General features: G+C 41.3%; 1 non-coding gene across 1 annotated transcript; it reads right to left on the bottom strand.

Annotated features, from left to right (window-relative positions):
• Window positions 1–22,599: 22,599 nt before the first annotated feature.
• TRNAA-AGC (transfer RNA alanine (anticodon AGC)) lies at window positions 22,600–22,672 on the bottom strand. Its single transcript has one exon. It is a non-coding gene; the product is annotated as a tRNA-Ala (tRNA).
• Between the last annotated feature and the right edge of the window lie 929 nt (window positions 22,673–23,601).

Here is a 23,601-nt window from a genome sequence, read left to right as displayed (position 1 = left end):
GAACTCTCTTTGTACACAGCTGGAGAACTTCATCTCTTTTCCTCATCCAAAAAAAGAAAAGAAAAAAAGTCAGAAACGTCATCTTCATTCTCCTACTGTTTGTTTCATCAGTCATTTGTATTTGTGATAATACCAGATGACTGCTCCAGCAGGCTTCAAACAACACAATGATCAGCTAATTTCATTATTTACAGTGAAGTTATAAACCGTACTTTACTCAGATGATAGGTTGAGGCTGTTACAAAGTATTTATTTAGCCCACTATCATCTCTAATGCCATGATGGCATAGGACCAGCATGGATAAATCTATATGACCCCAGTTCCTGGCACAAGAGTAAAAACTGTCAGGGAATGGAAAAAGTGTTGCAAGAATGTATTCTTCTCCAATAAAGAGATCTAGTCAGTATTTGGGTTTTTTAAAAAAGTGTCTCTCGAGAAAATATGTTTCTGAAAATGACTGGAGGGAAGACATAATATTAATTTTTCCATACAATTTTTACCTACCACTATGTTGTTGTATCAGTTTACTCAGATCACTTGCCTTTTCAAGCAGGAATCCAAGTGCTTTACTGCCGAGGGTTCTTGATCCAACTAGTTCAGCGAATCACGTCAGGGTCACCAAATGTTGTTGTTGAGCAGGCAATAATCACTCAAAGATGTAGAGGGTCTAAGTAGTGCACATGCAGAGATGTACAGGGGCAATGTAGTACAACCACCAGAGCTGACTCAAAGCCACCCTTCCTTCGCTAGCTACCTCCTTATATGCTGCTTCTGCCCATGAGATCACCCAGGGCCCAATTGATTAACTTGCAGCACCTGTTTCTGAAGTAGCATGCCAGCTGCATTAACTTATCCCTACCATTTTTATTCAAGCTGGCTGGTCCAAGCTACATCTGTGCCTACACCACTATATATAAGAAAGTATTTAGCTCCTTTATTTTCATTTATATTCAGCATTCTGGTCAAAATTAACCTGTATCTGTGTGAGCTACCACAGTACATAATAGGGACAGTAGTCTAGATCCCCTTGTACTGTTTTTTTTCTCAAAAGCACAGTGCTCAGTGGAGGATATAGTCCAGATTGCATAGTCCACAGGGGAAGTAAAGGGCATAGACATCCTGCACTACCATTCATATGCCAAAAGTCAGTGCAGATATTTAAAAATGGACCAAACTCATGGGCTTAACTACAATGTTAAGATATTTTGTTGTGACCACTGCCTTTTTAAGGGTTTTTTTTCTTCCAGAATACGTCACTTCATTTTTTTTTTAAAGTATTTTTTTCATTTTTCACAATTTAGGGTTAATAGATATGTCAAGTTATGAGACCTCTCTCTTCTTTTATGGAAACTCAGATTTTCCGTTCGACTGGAAAACCTTAGCTTCCTTGTGTCCTTTAAAGAGGCTCTGCTTCAGTAACAAATTGTACTCCTTCAGTAGCTGTTGACATTAGGAGGATATCTAAGTGAGTTGAAGATATCCTCCTAAGGTAACTTTTGTTTACTGAACAGCACTGAACAGAATTTTAATGCTGTGTAATGTAAAATGCAAAAAAACCCCTAGAAAAAACTGGTGACTTTTTTTTCCCAAATGGAAACATGCACATATGATAGTGACACATTTTCTTAGCCTAGATGTTCTCCAAAAATAAACAAACTATTTCACAAAAAATCTGCTTTGAATTTCAAAGACAGTGACAGAGAAGAGAAGAAAGAGAGGAGGGGACTACATGCAGTGTAACTTTGCAGAGGGCTAGTTGAATACTCCCTAAGAAAATTAAATCTATGTCACATAGGATTTCTGCCCATGAAGTAAGGTAAATACTTCCGTCCATTTTTTAATTTTGTTTGTGTCCTAGACAATTGCTAGGATTAATATGTTATTTTTGCTGGACAGGGTTTAAACCTGTGTTTTTTAACAATGCCTGTATCCTGGTAGGCAAATAAAACTCGATAAACAAAACCATACCATGAGATAAAGTAAAATATCCAGCACCACTTAGCCATCTCCGTAATGACAGTTTTGTACCCAAGCAAATATTTCCTCATAGCCAATTCATTTAACCCACTAGAATTAAAATTTCCCATTTCCAGAACAGCTGATAATGTGTCAAATTAAAAATCGTTTTCACTAACCACATTAACACTTCAATTTGGCTTCAGAACAACTTGAGACTGTTATATGTGAGCTTCCAAAAATTACTTTTTATTTCTATAAAACAGTATTTGCATGGCATGAGGCAATTACCTTGAACTGAACAGGATGTTGTTATCATATATGGCCATTAGGAAACACAACTGCAAGTGATGATGTTAATATGAACTGAGCCAATAAACTCAGACACTGTGCTATTTAAAGTAATTTTCTTTTCTGCAAGATATCAATGCCACAAGAAGACGCAAGACCCTTTCACTGTGGTCACAGTGCAATTTAGGACTTCAGATTCCAGACTTCTCATCACAACCTTCTTAGAATTATTTATAATCACAGGTCATTCAGGACCTCTAGAGGTCACCTAGTCCAATTTCTCCTCTAGTAGTGTCAGTTATAAATGAAATCAAACTAGGTCAATCAGAGGTTATTTTGTTTTGCTCTGCGTTAATTAAATACAGTGTATACAAACATAAAGAAGACATTTATCTAACTGGAAAATTAGATTCTAATAAACTGCATCTGAAATAATTTTGCCATGATGCCAGCTGTTGTTGCCTTACTAGCAGCAAAGGCTGATCCTTTGCTAATCTTTTGTCTGGGGCCTGAGTTGAAGATTTTAGCCATTTTTTTCTAGACTGTTCAGGATCAAATGCAGATAGAGTGCAGCTGAATTGCATGTTTCTTGCAAAAATATCTTGAAGGAAACTTATGAAAAGAGAATAAAAAGAGAAAATTACATTGGAAGTGCAGCTCCTTGGAAGTTTCTAACAGCACTTATTCAGTATATGGCATTCCTGACACTATTCTGGTCCACACCATTTAGGGATGGGCCAGATTTGAAACACAGAATCCCCACCATGACCATTATGTAGAGCATGGGGATCTGAGATGAACCTGTGATGATTTGGGGCTGAGGAATGTTGTAGGAGGTGCTGGCTTTCCTACTTTGGCTGGAACTGACCAGGATTGGACAATCTTGCAGAATCAACAACAACAGACATGTTTAATTTCTAGCACTGTGGTCAGAGAACTTAACCAGGCTCACTTCTGGTATATCAGCAACCTAATTCAAAACCTGAATTTCCAGTTTTAGCTCTCACTTGCCCTCAGCCTTGAAGCCAAATGCCTGTCCAACCCTAATGTGGACAAAAGTTGTAGCTCTTCTAAACCTTTAAGTATCTTAGCCACTCATGAAATATAAGCTGTAGCTTCCTAAACTTGCAGCAGTGCTGTTGGTTAACATATGTGTTAGCTATTTGCCTTTCAGTCCTTCAGGGTAAGATCCTATAGTACTCACCCTGGGGTTTACAAACAGAGCCTTCTTTTGTCTGCCCTTAATGCAGTCCCGCAGCTTTGCACAGCTCCAGCAAGGTTTCCTCTTTCCTCTATTTCACTGCATGTGGTAGATATTTAAGTCTCCTTATTGAGACTGTTGTGTTCTGTAACAGGGCATTAGAAGTCTCACTTCAGCCTGAAGCATTTCTTTCAAGTACAATAACGTATCTAAAAGTCAGCCTTTCAGAGCCCAGCAAAAAACATATCTGTGGTTGTCACAGTTCTCTTGCAATAGCTACAGATGTACAGTTAGTCCTGATTGTCCACACACCAGGCATTTTAATGTTGTCTTGAATGCAGAAGCTTGCCTTGAGGAAACAGTATGCATCACCCAATCTGGACTCTGATGGTGAGTCTGGCCAGTCTGACCAGTCAGAACCACCCATATCATCAGAGAGACAACAGATAAAAATCACATGCTGTCCCCTTTTCCCTTGTTTCAATCCCCCTTTTCCTTGTTTGCAGGGCACCCAGACACGGCAAGCTCAGCAAAACATCTCAGCAGAGACAGTAACATTAGCAGAGCCACACAGAGCTCTTGGGCCATACAGCTATGCACTTTCTGAAACATCAAGTACTCCTCTGGTGAGAGGTGGGGAGAGATGGGAAGAACAAGTGCCATACTTTTCTCCTCAGCACATCAGTATAGCAGCGGAAGATATTTTTCTGTTAGCTCTCACTTCACTTTCTTGACAGGCTGCAGCTGTGGTAAAGAGTTGATTTCAAGGTGAAAGAGATGCCTAAGAGCTTTTGAAAATCTCAGTGAGTGCTTATCTGCACACCCTTAAATATGTGGCCCAAGGTCACAGGGCCACCAAGCTGGCAGACTTCCTCTGGAGGTCACCTCTGAAACACACTCATAAAGTGCCTTTTCTGTGTGAATGAGTGCTATGCACTGTTAGGGTGAAACTAAGGCAATCCTGGAAAAAGCTCAGACCTACAGCAACCACCAGCTCCTCATTTCATTTTGTGTTAGGAAATACATATTCTTCTAGTTGGAGAAAACTGTTAGAAAGTAGTGTGGTAGTAGAAATGAGTAATAAATTGTGTGCACTTATCAAAAAGAGGAGCTTTCTGTTTCCTTGGAAACGGAACAGTTTGAGTTTATGGTATTGAACTCAGAAGAGAGTGGCCGAGACCTGTGTATATATGTATGTGGCCACAAGGGCCAGGCTTCCTTGCTGAAGGTTTCAGTATCTATCATATGTTTGGTAAAATACAGCTAAAAGGATTTCTCTGACTGGGCAATTCAGAGTCCATAATAGTGGAAAACCTTTTTTTCTGCAAATGTAAGTGCAGCTAAAGGAAGAGAAAGCAATTTGAAACCATATCCACTTAATCACCCATGAACATTGTCTTTTATTTTATTGTAGAATGAAACAATTGACAGAATCCAACTTTGGTCGTTTTGTGATCCTCTTTTAATGGTTTTCCCTGGGCCAGGTTTTTTGGTAGCAGGGGTGCTACAGGGATGGCTTCTTTAAACAAAAAGAGTTGCCAGAAGCTTCCCATGTAGCTCACAGGGTTAGGGCTGGTCAATTCTAAGCTGGACCCTGCACTTGACTCAGGCCTGGCCAATTAGTGATGGAGGTAACGCCCCTGTGAATAACGTATTTGAGATGAAGTTGTTGCACAGTTGCTAAATAGCAGCAGCAACAGGGAGTGAGAATGTGAAAACATCTTTGCAGACACCAAAGTCAGTGGAGAAGAAGGGGGAGGAGGGTGCTTAGGCAATGAAAAGGCTCCCCTGTGATATGTGGTGAGGACCATGGTGAAACAGGTTGTCCCCCTGCAGTCCATGGAGGACCACAGGGGAGCAGAGATCCACTTGCAGCCCAGGGAGGAGCCCATGCCTGAGCAGGTGGATGCCTGAAGGAGGCTGTGACTCCGTAAGAAGTTCATCCCGGAGTAAGTTTCTGCCTGGACCTGGGAGTCCATGGAGGAGATTCCCACGCCAGAGTAAGTTTGTTGTCAGGACTTGTGATCCCATGAGGGACTCAGGCTGGAGCAGTCTGTCCCTGAAGGACTGTTCTCCCAGTGGATGACCCACACTGGGGCAGTGTGTGAGGAGCTGCCCCTGTGGGAGGGCCCATGCTGGAGCAGTTTGTGAGGAGCTGTAGTCCATGGAAAGGACCCACGCTGTAGGAGTTTATGAGGGATTGTCTTCTGTGGGACGGACCCCATACTGTAGGAGTGTGAAGTGTGATGATGCATCCCCCTGAGAAGAAGCAGTGGCAAAGTCCATCTGTAATGAACTGACTGTAACCCCCATCCCCTGCACCACTGGGGAGGGAGGAAAAGGATTCTTGGGAAGAGGAGGGGTGTGGGGTGGTGTTTTTAAGATGGTTTTATTTCTCATCTCCCTGCTCTTATTGTTCCTTTAATAAGTCAAACCTTTTTCTCCCTAAGTTGAGTCTGTTTTGCCCGTGATGCTAATTGCTGAGTGATCTTTCTGTCCTCATCTCAACTCACAAGCCGTTTGTTTTATTTCTCTCTCCTGTCCAGTTTAGGAGGGGGAGTGATTTTATGACTGGGTGGACATTGGGCTAAATCACCACATCTAAGAATCCAAAACACCAGCCAGACTGTCTCCTTTCAACTCTGGACAGAAACAAAAACTAAGACTCGGTGATTACAGCATAAACATATTGTACGTAAGTAAGACAAAAAGTTACTTTCATTAAAGCAGTACTTAAGAAACTAGCAAATAGTAAAATCCTCACAGTCCGGGACAGGACCCTAAATGTTCACAAAAATCACAATCTGGCATTCTTCAGCTCCTCAGGGCTCTCAGTTGTAGAATTTTCTTTATGAATTTCCTTCACTTCCAATCATCAAATAAGAAGGATCTTGCCTATGGATTAAGCATTTGTTCGGAACTACTTCTCCCTCTAAGGCAGTAACACCTAAAAGCTGTCAGCAACACTTGTCACCAAATATTCACTCCACTTGGAGCTAGAAATACATTCAGCTTCAACAAGGGCCAGCAGCAGTTTAGGAACATTTCTCTTGGCACAAGAGCACTTTTCCACAGCAGCTGTGAAGACTGTGGTGTCAAATAGTTTTTCCAGGCACCATGTTTAAGCCTGGAAAACACAATTTTGTTTTCCTTTAGTTTTAGTGCATCACTTCTCTATGCAGTGTTTCAGTCTGGTCTGCAGGAAGGTTGTGAGCTCTCAGAGGTTTGAGTAAAATTAAGATTTAAAGCCTGGGGGCCAAAGCATATAGTTAAAGGATGTGACAAGGGAATCATATACTCAGTAAAAAGAGAAAAGGCCAAAACAAAATTAATTTCTCGTCCCCTTTTCACTAAGATGCGGATGTCCCAATCCTTAGCATGTTATTTCTGGATAAGCAGTTTGTCACTGCTCCCTCAGGGGCAGAACGGATGTCTGTGCATGATAGCCACAACAGTCTGGGTGTAAAGATTTTAGGTGAAAAATAATGAGAATTCTCTCAGACTCAGTCCAAACATAACTTACACCTTTTATGTTGTGTGTAGGAGAAACAGGGACTGACTCACCTTCCACCTGCAAAACTGGAGAACAGATGTTTCAGCTGTAGTGTGGACACAGGTGTGAGGGCTTAACACTGCAAAACAATAAGATGTAAAGGAAGCATTTAAACTGGGGTCAGCGTGTTGGTAGACAACAGATTTCTGACATACTGGAAAATTTTTGCAATTGAGACTGTATCTCTCAGGGCTCTAAAATTAGTTACTACACTTTCACAACCAATCCACCACCATTTGGAGAGGGATATATTATTGCTAGCTTATGTTAGCTAACCTAGAAAACCTATGTGATTTAGTGAAAACTGAGGTCAGTGGCAGTGCCCTGCCTGCTCAGCCAGACCAGCCAATGCTTCAGGCAGCCACAGTTCCCCTCCTTCTGGCCAGGTGCTACCTGAGAGTCCTGTCAGAAGCTAAGTGAGAGGGAGGACTTGGTGACAGCTCAACACCTGAGAAATCTATGAAGAAATCTATGAAGCTTTTCACAGCCTCTCTCCTTCCACCCAAAACCAGCTAGACCACAGCCAACAGAAACTTTGACTTTATTTAAGGGAAAATCAATGGCTTCACTCCGGGTTTCATTTCTCAGCCTGTCCTCCCAACTAGAAAGATGCTTGGAAATCAAAACAAAGAGTCCTGTGAAGGCCAGTCTAATGACAGCGAAGGCTATTGTCACCAAGTCCCAAAGGTAAGCAGTGCTCATAGGTGCTCCTCACATGGGAGGCACTCACCCAAAACCATATCCTCTGCTTCTCCGGTCCTTCTCTCACCAGCAAGCATTACCAGAGCAAGAGAGACTACTATGCATCACCACAGCAGAAAAGACTTGCCTGGGGATTTGACAATGCCACAAATTGGAAAAGGCACAGAAAAAACCACAATTTCCTACAGAGTTTTTGAACCAGCAAAAATAAGTAAATCAATCAGTATCTAAAGAAAAGACGGGTTTGCTTTTTTGCTCCAGGAGGGCAAAAGACTCACTGGGCCAAGTAACAAAATTTCTTCTCTAAAAGTAGCGTTGACTTTCGCAACAAAAAGCTTTATGTTTTTCCTTCTCGTGGCTAACTCTGTATGGCATTAAATTGGTTAACAGTCCCTGACAGCAATCCTTGCATTGCAGGTGGCACAGAAATGTCAATTTTAATTTAGCATTGTATCTGCAATAAAAAGTCAAAGCTCATGTATGGGAGGAAATTTTAGAAGCCTTTCCTGAGGAAAGAATGAGCAAAACTTCTATGTGAAGGGATATTATCACGGGATGTAATAGTACCCCAAAAATCAATCTCTACTGTATATATTTCTTATGTATGTATAAATATTATGTAAGTTTATACATGTACAAACACATCTATTTCCAACACTAAGGTCATTACATTACAAACATTTACCCTTCCAAGAGTGGTTTAATCCTCTTTATGCTGTCTTTTGTCAAGCCTCATAATGTCTTTCAGAAGTTGTCAGTGCCAGCTGAAGTATGTCGTTGAACCAGTTTCCAAAACAAATTAAAATGTTCATGCAGGAGAGGAAAACTGAGATTCAAAGTCAGCTTCTAAATTGCAAGATGACACATATTTCTTGTCATAAATAGTCAGAACATTACTGGCAGAGGAGAAAACACAAGGGGACCTGATAACCTATACTAACATTTTGGATCTTTCTCTGATGCTACATTTGGCTGAGGACAATCAACAAAATCCTGAGGCAGAATGAATCAGGTTTCCACTATGTAGGCAGTCTTTTTTTATAAAGTGCTTCAAGTCAGAAGTATAGTTTATAAGTGGTTTTGGGCCAACTCAGAGTTGCATTGCAAAGTGCTACAGAAAGCCTGTTTCAGTACTTGATCTTAGAAATCCAAGTCTGGCTGATCCTCAGCACCTTCAGGTGATAGGACTACTGTGAAATGAAGAACAGAGAACTCATTCATTAACTCTTTGATGCACAAAACTCTTTTCACATCAGTTTAAGTGGTTTATTCATGTATGTAAGACATTTTGTCAAGCAATGCAGTAAAAACCAATAATAATGAAGAGTGGTGCCATCTCACACAAGAGTTGTGTGAGATGATGTGGTTTGAGACTTGCCTGTCACCACATACTTACCTGAACTCTGGACTGCCAGCAGCATCTGGTTCATTTGATTTTCTTTTATCAGCTTTTCTAGAACAGCAAAGAGTGTTTCCTCCTCTTTGTGTTGTTCCCTCTTACCTGATGTTGCCTCTTCTCCTGGTTTAAATTCCTCCCATGGGTGCTGACAGGAGTCCCCATCCAATGGTGATTTTTGTCCCAACTCTTCATCTTCCTCATTTTCCATGGTGCAGCAGCTAGGCTGTATAGCATGAGGATTAGTGGGTGTTGTAGACAGTACACCCACAGCAATGGGTGGAAATCTCCAAAATACGCCTACCTCCCCTCTTTCGCTGAGCAAACAGGCAGCATTCCCAGCCCTGTTTTTAGCTTCACGTGACAATATCACAACTTCCATGAAAGCTTTTGTCAGTCTTGTAGATCTCTTCCCTCTCTCCTTCCAGCCATAAAAGCAAGATGCCACATTTTGGAGTAGCTTTCTTTTCAGCAATGACAGTGACTCAGCCCTAGGAGAAGAAAATAGCACAAGCACACTTTGAAAAGTAAATTTCAACAGTCCCCAGAAGCATGATGTGCAGTAGATTTCCTGCTTTTTTTTTTTTTTTAATTCCTTTTTACATTCTTCTCTGCCATTCTCTTTGTGGAATCTGCAAAGAGCATGCTCAGTAGGGAAACTTTCAAATATGGGTCTTGGGGCTACTCCAGGAGGTCCCTTTCTGAATACCTTGCTTGTCTCAGAGAGCTGCATAACATGCCAGTAACATTAAGTGATGAAGAGTTCATTTATGTCTTGCTGAAGGCATCTCTGCTCTACAATCTGGAGAGTGAGGCTGGCAGAATTTACCGAGTGTCTGTGTAAATATATTGGCTTCCTGTTTCAGCTTTTTTTTTCCTGGTTGCTTCTGAACAGAAACAAAAAGTCAGATGGACTAGGAAATTGGGAAAAAAAAAAATCACATACCCTCCTGCAATTTAAATAGAGGTAGTATCTGATAAATAAGATTCCAGCTTATTGAGTTGCATCTAATGTGCACTCTTATCTGTGGGGGCCCCAGCTTAGGGCTTGAGTATCAAATCAGTGACTCAAAATCATGCAAACAAACAGATCGTATTTATAAACATGGTTTATAATCCCACTGTGCAAAGTGATTACTGCATTACACAAATGACCAGATGTATTCATGAGTGAGCATCCCAGTCTGGCAATTCACTTCTCCACAGCGCAAAGTGACAGGTATAATTCTGATCTCGCATTTATGTATGTGGATTTTTCAGTGCATATCTTGACTCACATCAGAGAGACCAGAATGAAGCTCTGTGTTCACTATTTCCTTTCTAATGCTTTGAAAAGTTTTGTGTACAGTGCTTGTAGACCAAGCAGGAAAGATTCTGCTTTGGGAATCATTAAAAACCTGCACCCTAGTACTGCACCTCCAGGGAGATTGTATGTAGACCACCAAATTTACCAGGTGTTATAACCAACTGTGAAACAGGATGAGAACATAGTGATCACTATGGGAAGAAATAACCAGCTTCCACTCTTGGGTTCACTTTATTTAAAAGAACAGCAAGACCTAGAAAGCCTATTTGTCAAAAGACAAACCAGAGTATCTGTTTTCCAACTGGTACATTTCAAAATCGAGACACTTCACCACTGAACGAATGAACCCTGTAGCAGCCTGAACACTTTAAAACACGCTGTTGGATGCCTGGAGAGAAATGCTCATTCCCTGCTGGTATAAGATGATCTAACTCTAGCAAAGCAGCAAACATGTAAAAGTCAAAGCCTTTTTCTTGCTAAATTCTCAGCCTAAACTCCAAACAAAAATCTACTTGGAGGCAAAGCTCCGAGGAAAATGGGCCTTACCTGGACTTTAACAAAAACTCTTCCTGCCTGCAACAAAATGAACATCACAAAATTAGTAGTAATCATTTTTTTTTCCGAAGATTTCACCCTACTTGCGGATCAAGAGAATCATGTGACAAGAGTGATGTATGCCTAAGACTACTGTTAAAACCAGCAGCAAAGAGATTCATGTAGATGTGTGGAGTAGATTTGCATAAACTGGAAAGCAAGAATGTAACAGGCATGGCATTACTTTTATTATTTGTGCTCTGTTTTAGTTTAATACTGCTTTACATTCTACAAAGCACAATATTTATTTCGCTGCTTCCTGACACAGGGATGTTGACTTGCAGCAGCATGGGTCTGCCTTTCTCAGAGGCCTGTTTGAACCCTGCCTCAAACCTATGCTGCGCGACGCTCCAATGAACTCTAAAAAACCCCCACATTTCTCAGGCAGATTTCTCCCTAGCGCGGTCTCTCAAAGGTAATGGGCGATGATTAGGTGAGGCAAGTTTCCCTGCGCGGAAGCCGAGGCCGGAGGGCTGAGGAGCGGGTCCGTGTCCCTCCAGCTCCCCCCGGCGGCCGCTGTAGCCCTCACCCCACCATTCCGCGCACCCGGAGACCCCCCCACCCCCGCCGGCCTTCAGTACTCCCAGGCAAATAGAGCCGGGGGAGGGGGCTAAATTAGCACCGGCAGCCGCGCTTGAGGGGAATAGGTGTGTGTATCTCCCGTGCTGGTAGGGGCTGGAGTTAGGGAGCTGCTAGTGAGGAAAGATGTATTTGTCACAGATTTGCAATATTGTTCTGCTCAGTGGTCAACTTGATACTTCACAGCTGTGAAGCAGCTGTATAGCCTGCTATACAGGAGGGAAAGGAGGGAAAGAGAAGGTGGGTATGTGCAGGCATGGCTAATCTCCTTTCCCTCATCTCCTCCAGCAGTCAGGGAGTCCCCAGGGGGACTGCATTGAAGCTGTGGTGCCCTTCTACTCTTCCTCACGCTGGTACTCTGCTTTTTCACCTGTGGTCTCATAAAAGTAGTTTTCTTTCTGTGCTCCTCAGGCCAAAAGGGAGTCATCCTCTCTCCCTCTCCTCAATCAACATTTAAAGGATTCCCAATTACTTTAATGTTATTCAAGTAGATACTTAAATGCCTCGATGAATAAATCTCCAGGTGGGTGCTGAGCTGATTTGCCTGCACTCCTGCAAAGGTGGCACACACCACAGAAAATATCTGTGGAACCTCTCTTTGCTCTTTCAATCATATCATAGAATTACAGAATGGTAGGGTTGGAAGGGACCATTAGAGATCACCCATTCCAACCCCTCTGCAGAAGCAGGTCCACCTATATCCCTCTAGGATTAATAAGATGAAATAAGGCTAAATACAATACCTCTGCAAAGACAGCAAGCTTTATCTGGAATTTTTAGGTTAGGACATTGGTTCAGTGGTGACCAGAAAATAAATTAAAAACTTCCAAAAGCACAATTGTTTAAAAATTAAAGTTGCTTTAAATCCCTTTGACAAAGCTCTCAAAAGGTTTGGTTAAGGAGACGAGACTGAATAGTGGAAATAGGTGATACATTGATTTCTTCATAGGTTAAAGGTTCAAAGGCAGATTTCAGGGAGGCTCACTGGCAACCCTGGAGCACAAAGGCTTTTATTCTCTCCACACTGCACATTTATGCAGAATAAATAGGTAACCTATGGAACTGGAATAAATTCCTCCATGAGCACTGCTGAATGTTAAAATCTTGGCCCTGTACTTGAAGGGAGGCTATTGTTTTTTAACTAACTACTGGTAAAACATAATATTCTTCCTTCTCCTTGCAGTTCTTGCCTTGTTTGTACCTCTGGGCTATCTCAGCTATCAGAACAGTGATACTATGTAAATGGTGTCTAATAAGTTACCAGTCTACCTAAAGGCACTAGATCCACAAAGGCTTGTGCTTTGACAAATCTTTATGCCTCTGGCTAATTAATCACTTGAATTCAGTGGCAGTTCACAGGGTGTATGACGCCAAGCTTAAAGCATAGGTCTTTATTAGAGCAGGGACTTGGATGGCCAGGCACGTTATATAAATGTACTAAATAACCTTTTATCCCACTAAGAAAGAGGTTTAATACCACTGTTTCACTGAACACGTACTGAGCTGAAGATAAGTCCATGACCTGCAGCTTCTGAAGAAAATAGTGTTGCAAAACACAGGGCAAAATAAACTGAACTCTGGCATCAGCAAAACAGAGATTAAATGCTTGAAAAGATAAAGAGCCTGTGTTGGCAGTGCAAATGGTGTAAGATCGACAATAATAAAAATTCGGCTTGGACAAATACAGAAAAACGTTACTGCAGTTTGGTACAACGTGTAAGAGACAACAGAATCACAGAATCTTAAGGGCTAGAAGGCACCTTGAAATATCATCTAGTTCAACACCCTGGCAGAACAAGATCTCCTAGAGTAGGTCACACAGGAACAACCCCCTTTTTTAATAATTAGGGGGAGAGTCACATAACAGATTTTCAGGCATATTTTAGGCTTGGCCAACAGACAAATGTTAACATTCACATTGTTTGCAGCTTCATTGTTAAGTGACTAGTTAATAAAGTAGTGAACTGCCTCTGCAAATTCAAGCTGCTGTGCACCAGCATGATAACCAGTTATATTTTCCAATCACTCAGACTGCATGAGTGACTTAAAAGTAAGCTTGTGTTAAAGACAATCACCTGGGATCATTTTTCCAACATAGGCCTTGAGAAAGTGCTAAACATTCTTATTGATTCATTTGATGATGCTCATTTAATATGTCATTCCTCCCTCATGGGCAGGGCTCCTGGGCCAAACTGCAGGCATGCTCTCTGCTTGAACAGACTTACATAACTGTAGACAAAAATCCTTCTGCATCAAAGTCACCACAAACTGAAATAAAGTTGTATAACATCAGCATAAAGCCTTAAGTACCAACAAGTGAAAGGAGATAGCTCAGAAGAGGAATAGTATTTAAGAAGAGGAGAAGACAAAAGCCATCAAATAGATGCTCATGGAAAACCAAATTGAATCAGTGAGGCAAAGGATGTTTCCTTGGTTGCAGACTGCTAGGCATTTATGTAGATGAGAGCAGAAATCACCCAAAGCACCCCCTGATTGCCTTAGGCCAAGATGCTTGCAGTCCATTTCACAATGCAGTTATGCTGATGAAATAAACCAAATAGACACAAATATTTCTGATCTATCAAGGGAATTTACAGTTCTAAAGATCGTTCTTTCCCTCAGACATCCTTCACTCTGTGTTGGCTGATTTCTTTCCCTGGACAAAATAAGTAAGAAAACTTTTTTTCTGCATATGATTTTAAGGTTTACCATAGTCTTGTTACTGTAACTACTCAAATTAAATCTCAGATATGATTCAGCTTCTTGTGATTAACAATAGCTGTTCAAAGAGCACATGCTAGTAGGATAATGTAATCTATGACAAGAAGAAGAAGAAAAGACATTTCTACCAGGAACTGTGAGAACTGAACTCTAGATGGTTCACTAAAGCTACAGCCAGCAGAAAGCTTCACCTAAGGGAATGTAGGTAGAAATAAAATGGAGATATATTAAAGTACCATGCTTAACTGATAAAGTAAGCTTTGATTTTTACAGTGATGTAGATAAGTATCACTTCTGATTTCACATGGCAAACATAGGTTAGATACACTACTTGCCTTTGACAAGGTTCCCTGTAATAAGAACAGTTTTACCAGTAGTTGAAAAGAAACGGGCCTTTAGTACTATATAGGCTATTTATAACTTGCCAGGTCCATACTAAGTGTAGACCACTGCTTCCCACTTCTAGCGCAGAATGCAACTCTGCTGAGGCCTGTGCAGATGGAAAACAGATTATCAGAACCTGAGCATTTGTTGAGGATTTACTGAAAGCAAAACGATGATGAATAAATATTATTTAATGACCGTCTCATTCCTTGAAACACTTTCATTGAAGTCTAGAGCTGGTCAAAGAAATGTGTTAGCTGAATTGGGTTGCAGAAGGAAAGAGAGAGACCAGAATTGAATAAAGGAAAAACACAGCAGAGTACCTTCTTTCCTTTTCAGTTTTCACATAGGAAAATAACAACAACAAAACCCAGTCCTGGATAAACTCTTTTTTATATCAGCCTTCAAGGTCTTTCTCAGGCAAAAGAAAAATCAGTGTTTCAGTTGTGTTACTTTCTTTTAGATGTAGATCAATTTCAGATGAAAATAGTGCTCACTTGAAATGAAAATGAGAAGTGTTTTATCTAGAAAATGTCAAGCTAAATAGTCTTGTATTTTTCATTATTAATATGTCTAAATGAATGCTTCTGCTTTTTGGTATCTTTCCCTCATTTTTTCAACTACAATTATTAATCCAAGTTTAGAAAAAATTGGTGCCTCTGATATGTGCACTGATTTTCTCCAGGACAAAAAGGGTACATAACAGAACCCAAGGGCCAGAAGAGCTCCATAGCCAGCTGCTGAGACGACCCCTAGCTCATGGGAGGCTGCCCATGAGCAGATGTCTGTGCACAACAAGCCACTGTGACCCTCAGGCTTGGTGAGTAAAAGGGCAACGAGAAAGAGAAGCACAACATGGCTGCTTTTGAACTCTCTCTTTGCAAAACTATCAGCGAATGGAACCATTAAAATCCCTACCTTAACTGACTCCAGAGCTGCTAAAATAACTTTGATTTGGCTAGTAATCTGTTGTTAGGGTCAGAATTAAAAGCCCATTAATCTTTTTTGTGTGCTTCTCATCCATGCCTAACTCTTCATTTCAGTTTCCACAATACCTGCAGTAACGTTTTCCCTCAGTGTCAGACCAATAGTGCCCCTTTTCCTCAGGTGCTGAAGAGCCCATAGCAGCTTGTGCAGATCAGCCTGAACTTAATCAGTTCACACAGCCCTTTTTAGACAATGCAATTGCTGTTCATCTTACATATCCTGCAGGATGTTGTTTCATGGATCATGCACAACACTTCAGAATCTGTGCAAGTCTATTATTTCACTTAAAAAAAAATGTTCAAGTCACAGACTGAGCACAAGGCACTACAACTGATTTTCATTTTGATATTCAGTTAACACTGACAAATTAGTTGAGTTCTTGCAATTTACATGAGGTTTCATCAGAATATAGTCCAATTTTCAATTAGGAATGTTTTTTCAAAGGAGGCACCACTCAGAACTTTAGACACTGTGATCAATATATTAAAGACTAGGGAGCCTTTGAAGCTCAGTTGCTCTAATTTATCAGCTTTATTTTGCATATTCTTTGCCTCAGAAAAATATTCTTTCAGTTCCAGTCTGTTCCCAGTATTGATAACTGATCCTTCTACAGCATAAGATGACTAGATAAGCTTCTTTCCTGAGATGGTACTCAGCCCTCCATTTCTGAGACACTCAAGCGAACGAGGTAACCTTTGAGCAGCAACCTGCAAACAAAACCAGAACGTACTTGTCACTTTTGCATATGCATCCTGATTATCCTAAGCTTATAGGCACAAGCAATCCTTAGACTCACTTGCTTTCCTTGAAATACTTACTGATGTATCAGCCAAGCCTTAGTCTACCGCAATATGTTAGACTGCGAATCTTTTACAACACGACGACTAAATATATGCTAGAAGGAACAGCAGATGTGCCCAGTAGCTGGGGAAAAGTAGATGTTATGTTTAATTATGTGACATAGTTAAAAAGGAAGGAGTAACAAAATCACGTATGAAATTAATGAAGGGCAAGAAACTTTAATTAGATTTAAGCATGTAATGTTAAGCAAGTATTTTGCTCAGATGAGTCAATTTGCTCAACTCAAATCACTGATAAACGTGAAAAGTCTATCTGGATTCTACACTTCATAATATTTAGAGTCAGAGTTGAGATCATCAGCATCAGTGTCTGAAGTCAGATTCAAATATCTCCAAAGTGGAGCACAAATAAATGCTTTAAACTTGCAGTCATCTGTGGTAAAGGTTATCATCCCTTGACTCTGAAGCAGGAGCAATTAACAGAAGCTCTTGGCAACTGTGAAATGCAGGATGGTGTTGCTTTGAATACCATTAATACCTACTTGGCAATACAGTAATGGAATTCCCACATTGTGTCCTATACTGTACTTGCAGCCCTCAAACTCTTCCCATGCATCCATCTGCTGATTTTAGCTGGATTAAAACAATTTTCTTCACTGTAGCTTGTATGGGGTTAAGTTTTGGATTTACACTAAGAATGTTGATAACAACATTCATATTTTTGTTATTGCTGAGCAATTCTTAAACACAATCAAGGTCTTTTCTGGTCATCACACCACCCCAGCAGCAAGTAGGCTGGGTGAGCATGACAAGCTGGGAGGGAGCACAGCTGGGACAGCTGACCCTAACTGACCAAAGGGATATTCCATATCATATGATTCCATGCTCAGTAATAAAATCTGTGGGAGGAAGGTAGGGAGGGTTGTTCAGAGCAATGCCACTTGTCTTTCCAAGTAATTGCTACCTGTAAGGGAGCCTTGCTTTCCTGAAGATGGTTGAACACCTTCACCAAACATTTTATGGTGACAGTGAGATTCCCTCCATGTAGTATATTTACATATTACTGTCCCGATAGTCCTCCTACATGTGACAGAAATCTCACATGAGGTCAGGTAAAAAACAACCCAACAAATGAAAGTGATTGAGAATGTTGTGATTAATTTTCAAGCATTTTATCTGGGATGGTGCAGCCAGCTTGAGTCAATTATTAATTACTCACATCTGTTTCTGTAATAGGTGGGCCTGCCAGAGCTCTCCAACACTCAGATCCAGAAGGCAATTTTCCCATGTTCATGGGTACTTGGCTTCAGTGTTTTAGTTGGGTTTATGCCATCTCTCCTTTCTCTGAAAGAATGTTGTATTAAAAAATATAAAACTCCATCTGCCGTATGAGAAACTGAATTGCAGCTAATGTTAATGTATTTCTCTTGCCCATGATCAGGGAGGGGACAGCCATTCAGAAAGTACTGTCACAGACCTATAAAGATTCAGACAGGCTATTTGTTTCTTTCTGGCTCCTTTCCACTAAAATGTCTCCACACAAGGGACCTATTGAGACTTATATGGCCCCAGGGACGCACGGCCAGACAGGTCCATAGAGTAACTCCCATTGAGTTCAGGAAGCTCTGGATCAGGCCCAAGGGTTCTGCACAACTTTTCAAATGTCCCTGGTTTTCCAGAGCACTCAGCATGGCCTGAGTGCCTTCACCAGCCTGCTGCAGGCTGTGAGCGTGCAGCAGGCTCTTGCAAAGTCCTGAGCAGAGGCTGGGCCATCTCCTGTGAGAAGGCATGGGACTTCCCAACAGTGTCCAGAGGCAGACCACTACAGAAAATATGAGGCTGTTTAAGGCATGACATTGGAAAAGGTTAGTGATTTGGCTATTGAACAGCCAGTTCCCCGGTGGAATATAGATCCTGCCTCATGATAGCATGCATACATACTTTGCTGACTCACTTACAGCAACTGCTCATTAATTTGTCTAAACATTTTGCGTTTTATGCATTTCTAGACTCTGCAACTCCTCTCACTTGCATATACCTTCCCAGACACCTTCCCACAGAGGCAGTCAGGACAATGTTGGGAGCTGGGGAAGCTGGCGGTGAGGAGCAAGTCGGCTGCAACTGTGTGGCAGAGTAGGACGGAGCAGTGGTTCCTGGCACAGGAGGCCAAGGAGCTGGAAGGAGGTGACACACTGGTATTACCTGGGATGTCAACAGTATGCTGGGGTGCATCACGAAAAAACAAAAACAAAACCAAAAACAAGTCTGATATTACAAGGGTAATATGTCCTCAAGAAATCTGTAAAAAAAAAGAAGAAAGAAATACTGAAAAGTTCATAGTTGTAATACAGAACTATAGAAAGACATCACAGGATTAAGTCCAGCTGAAACTAAAGAAATCCGTAACTCTATCAAAGATCAACTGGGAAAAAGACCTTTAACAAATACATGATGAAGAAGGAATCTGAAACTGCTTATTCTTTTGCTCTGGAGTTTCAGAAAATGATCTGACATTTGTAAGATTCAAAACTTAAGATATTTCAGATAAATCAGCAAAATGTAATCAATATACTTCATCAGTTTTTCAAAATGTAGCTTTTTAATGAATTCCCAACACTCTAGCATTTGTCTAGACCTTCCAGTGGTTTAATATCTGCTCTTGATTTTTTTGTTCTTGTGGTGTATTACCTGGAAAGGATGAAGAAAACTATGCTGTACTATACACTGGGCTCACAAGGTTTTGAATGTTGTGATTCAAAGTTAAATAAGAATTAATTGTCACTGCAGAGTTATCTTACTAAGTTCATAAATGTCGTTCTCACATCTTATATATGTCTGAATGCTCAGATTTAATGTCAGAGAACATAGCCAATTCATGATAGGGATCACAACATGATACTCTCAGAGCCATGCAAGCAACCCAGTGGGTCACTGTGCACTCACTACTTTCAAAAGTCTACCTAAACAACAAGCAACAAGACTGTGACATTCACTATCAATAATTTTTTTTTTTTCTGGGGCAGTAGGTAGCTCAAATGCCATGCAAGCTGAACTGCTTTTTGTTGGCCACTCTTCCAGAATTTGTTGTCAGGAGTCAGCATTTGAGGATTATGAGTTCTCAAAGATTTACTAAGCAACTTGGAAAAAAGCCAACAAAGCTAACTAATAAAATAATTTAAAAGAGATTTCAGAAAAACACAAAACCAGAAACTGCCCTGCTACAAGAATAGCATCTCCAAACTGTTTTTAGACCCAGGATCCCTTCTTGTCAATTAGATTGTGTTTGGTAATTTGGGGAATAAAATTGTTCTGTGATGCTTTAAGATTAATATCTTATACACAGACAAATGAGCTATACACTCATGTCTCCTCTCATATCAATCTGTCAGATAAAGTGCTAAAGTACAAATAAAGCAAATACCAGATTTCCTTTTTTGTCTGTCCTTAAGAAAAGTATACTGAGAGCCTCAAATAAATCCTCATTATGTTACTTTTCTTAAAATAAGATTAGTGAGAAAACAGTTTAGCACATGAAAAATTCCTCTTCCAGCAAAGATTAGTTGGCAGACTCTGACAGACTGGAGATATTTCTTTTATCTGATGGAAAAAGATCTTTCTGCCTGGACTGAGCTATGGCAGCTTTATTCATTAGTGTTTTCTTTTGCTGTGGAAAAATGCCAGTGGGTGAAATAAGCAGACTATCTTTGGTAGGAAATTCTTAATCTAGACTTTGGGAAGCTGCAGTTCACTGCTTCCTACAGACTGGGAAAATCACTGAAATTCACATTTCCAATGAAATCAATTCCCTGAAGAAGATGAGGCTCCATGATATTTCTCATCTTCATGATCTAAAAAATACAGGTCAAATATTTCGTCACTTTAAAGGAGACATGAAAGAATGCCATTAATTGTCATTCACACACATGAATGAATGATAAAAAGGATTTATGTCTCTTAACTGTGGCTCTTCGGGAGAAAAAAAGTTTAGCTTTCAGTAGGTAGAACATTTACCACCTTGTACTGAAAACCATTTTATCGCATGCCTAGTGAGAAACAGAGACAGAAGTCCATGCTTGAAAGATTAACTTCCCTAGGATGAAAGGACATTGGTGCATTTGGAATCTACAGGGTTGAGAGTCACCAATGTCCTTTCCGTTTGGTGTTTCTGCAGTCACCACTGGAATAGCTGGTCTGTGACAGGCACCCACAGGCTTCACAGTGCCAGAAACAACACTAACAATGAACAGGCTCACAAACAATCTGGACAATCACTTACCTTTTACAGATTTAGAGAGATAAGATTTTTAAAAATATGTCCATGATATATTGCAGTGTTTAGATTTCTTTTCAAAAGGCAAGTCTAGGGAATGTCATTCTCCATGCTTTTAAAGTTATAAGTAAAAATAAACAAACATGGAGCAGAGGAAAGCAGCACATTTTTCAAGTGAAGTGTTATCATGATGTGGCTGGGAAGGCATTTCTGTCAGTTGCGGCAGTTTCCTGAACATTAACAGTGTTATTTAATTAGAAATATCACCATTTGCAAGAGAAAACAATTAAAATCAGTACCAGAAATTATGAACTGAACAAGAATCTTTTGGAAAGTTATGTCATCTAAAAGCTGAGCAGCACAGATTTCTCCATTGCCCAGTAGATTCACAAATCAGGGCATAAAAAATTAGCTAACATTGCAGCAAAATGTTACTTCTGACAAACCAAGGGTAAAGTTTCTTTTTCAAGGCAAATCAATGCGTGCTTTCAGCTACAGCCTACCTTAGTGGTCAATGACAGATGTTAGCACCTTCTTCCTTTAGTTTCCACACTATCAATAAGCGATATCCCACATTAGGTAGTTATCACTACCAACACCTTCCCACCAAGAGCAAGACTCTGGCAGATTGTTCCAACAATTATTCCTTAAACCATCTTCATACCTTTGTCAACTGCTTTTTATCAAAGCAACCTGAGAGATCAAAAAACTCAGGACACAGTGCAAGCTGTCAATGCCCCATCTATCTAACAGTAGCTACAGCATTGCTCTGCCTTTGTTGTATTATTAAATATCCAGTCTGGTTGACACACATGTGAAATCTCCAGATGTACAATGTAGTGCTGTAGTGGTTTAGCCAAGTGTCCACCAAGTCATAATATCACTCCCCCTCCTAAACTGTACAGGAGGGAGAGATATAACCAGCAGTTTGTGAGTTGAGATAAGAATGGAGGGATGGCTCAGCAATCAGCTTCATGGGCAAAACAGACTCAACTTAGGTAGGAAAAGGCTTGACTTATTAAAGGAACAATAAGAACAGGGAGATGAGAAATAACACTGAATCTTAAAAAACACCTCCCCCCATGCCTTCACCCCAGTGGTGCAGGGGATAGGGGATGGGGGTAGCGGTCAGTTCATTACAGATGGACTTTGCTGCTGCTTCTTCTCAGGGGTAGGCCTCCTCACACTTCCCACTGCTACAGTGTGGAGTCCCCCCCACACGAGACAGTCCCTCATGAGCTTTTTCAACATGGGTCCTTCCCGTGGGCTACAGTTCATAGAATGGTAGGGTTGGAAGGGACCTTTAGAGATCATCTAGTCCAACTCCCCTGTAGAAGCAGGTCCACCTAGATCAGGTCACATAGGAACATGTCCAGGAGGGTCTTGAAGACTTCCAAGGAAGGAGACTCCACAACCCCTCTGGGCAGCCTGTGCCACTGCTCCATCACCCTCACAATAAAATAGTTTTTTCTTATATTTAAGTGGAACTTTTTGTGTTCCAGCTTCATACCATTACCTCTTGTCCTGTTACTAGCTACAATAGAAAAAAAAAGGGATGTCCCAACCTCCTGATACTCACCATTTAGATATTTCTAAATATTAATTAGATCTCCCCTCAGTCTCCTCTTTTCTAGACTAAACAGCCCCAGTTCCCGCAGCCTTTCCTCATGTGAAAGATGTTCCAGTCCCTTGATCATCTTGGTGGCCCTGCAGGCAGACATCCGAGCTGAACCACCACCCGAACAACAGCCACCTCACTGGTCGACCAGCACCCCACTTACACCTGCCGCACCCTGGGCATTGCAGCTGCTCAGGAACTAGGCTTGCAAGTGCGAGTCACCGCTCGCCCCTAAAATATTGGAGAATGCGGGCATCGATCCCGCTACCTCTCGCATGCTAAGCGAGCGCTCTACCATTTGAGCTAATTCCCCTCCCTAAACTGAAGTGTTTCTGCTCCAGCATGGGGCCTCCCACGGGGCCAGCTCCTCACACCCTGCCCCAATGTGAGTCATCCACTGGGAGACCAGTCCTTCAGAGACTGACTGCTCCAGCCTGAGTCCCTCACAGAATCACAAGTCCTGACAGCAAACCTGCTCTGGAGTGGGCTCCTCTCTCTCCCCATGGGCTCCCAGATCCTGCCAGGAACTTGCTCCTGGGTGAGCTTCCCATGGAGTCACAACCTCCTTCAGGCATCCACCCACTCTAGTGTGAGGTCCTCTATGGGCTGTGAGTGGATCTCTGCTCCCTAGAGGCCTTCATGGACTGCAGGGGCACAGCTGCCTCACCATGGTCCTCACCACAGGTTACAGGGGAGTCTTTCTTTCAGGGCCATAATCTCCCTCCTCCCCCTCCTTCTCCACTGACTTTGGTGTCTGCAGAGATGTTTTCATATTCTTACTCCCTGCTGCTGCTGCTATTTAGCAACTTCCTAAGAACTTCTTCCCCTTCTCAAATACATTATTCACAGAGGCATTACCTCCATCACTTATTGGCCAGGCCTGGGTCAGCAGAGGGGTCCATATTAGAATTGACTGGCCCTAGTCCTATCAGCTACAGGGGAAGCTTTTGGCAAGCCTTTATTTAAAGAAGCCACCTCTGTAGCTCCCCCTGCTACAAAAAAACCTGGCCCAGACAAAACAACTACAGGTGCTCTGATGAATTTTGAACTGCCAAATCAGCACCCCATTCATTATAGTTTGGCATTTGCACACTTAACTGAAATGCCACAGCAAATGAGGAAATCAAGACTAATATCTCAAATTTTGTTTTTATCAAAACCTTCCAAAAAGTTTCCAAAAAATGAGTTGAAATTTTCCTTCTTTTTTTTTCATATGAGGAAAGGCTCAGAGAAGACAAGACT

Source organism: Colius striatus, chromosome 4 (assembly GCF_028858725.1).
Source record: "Colius striatus isolate bColStr4 chromosome 4, bColStr4.1.hap1, whole genome shotgun sequence".
Classification (NCBI taxonomy): Eukaryota; Metazoa; Chordata; class Aves; order Coliiformes; family Coliidae; genus Colius; species Colius striatus.
Note: the sequence above shows the minus strand (reverse complement) of the source record. Positions and strands in the feature narration are given on the sequence as shown.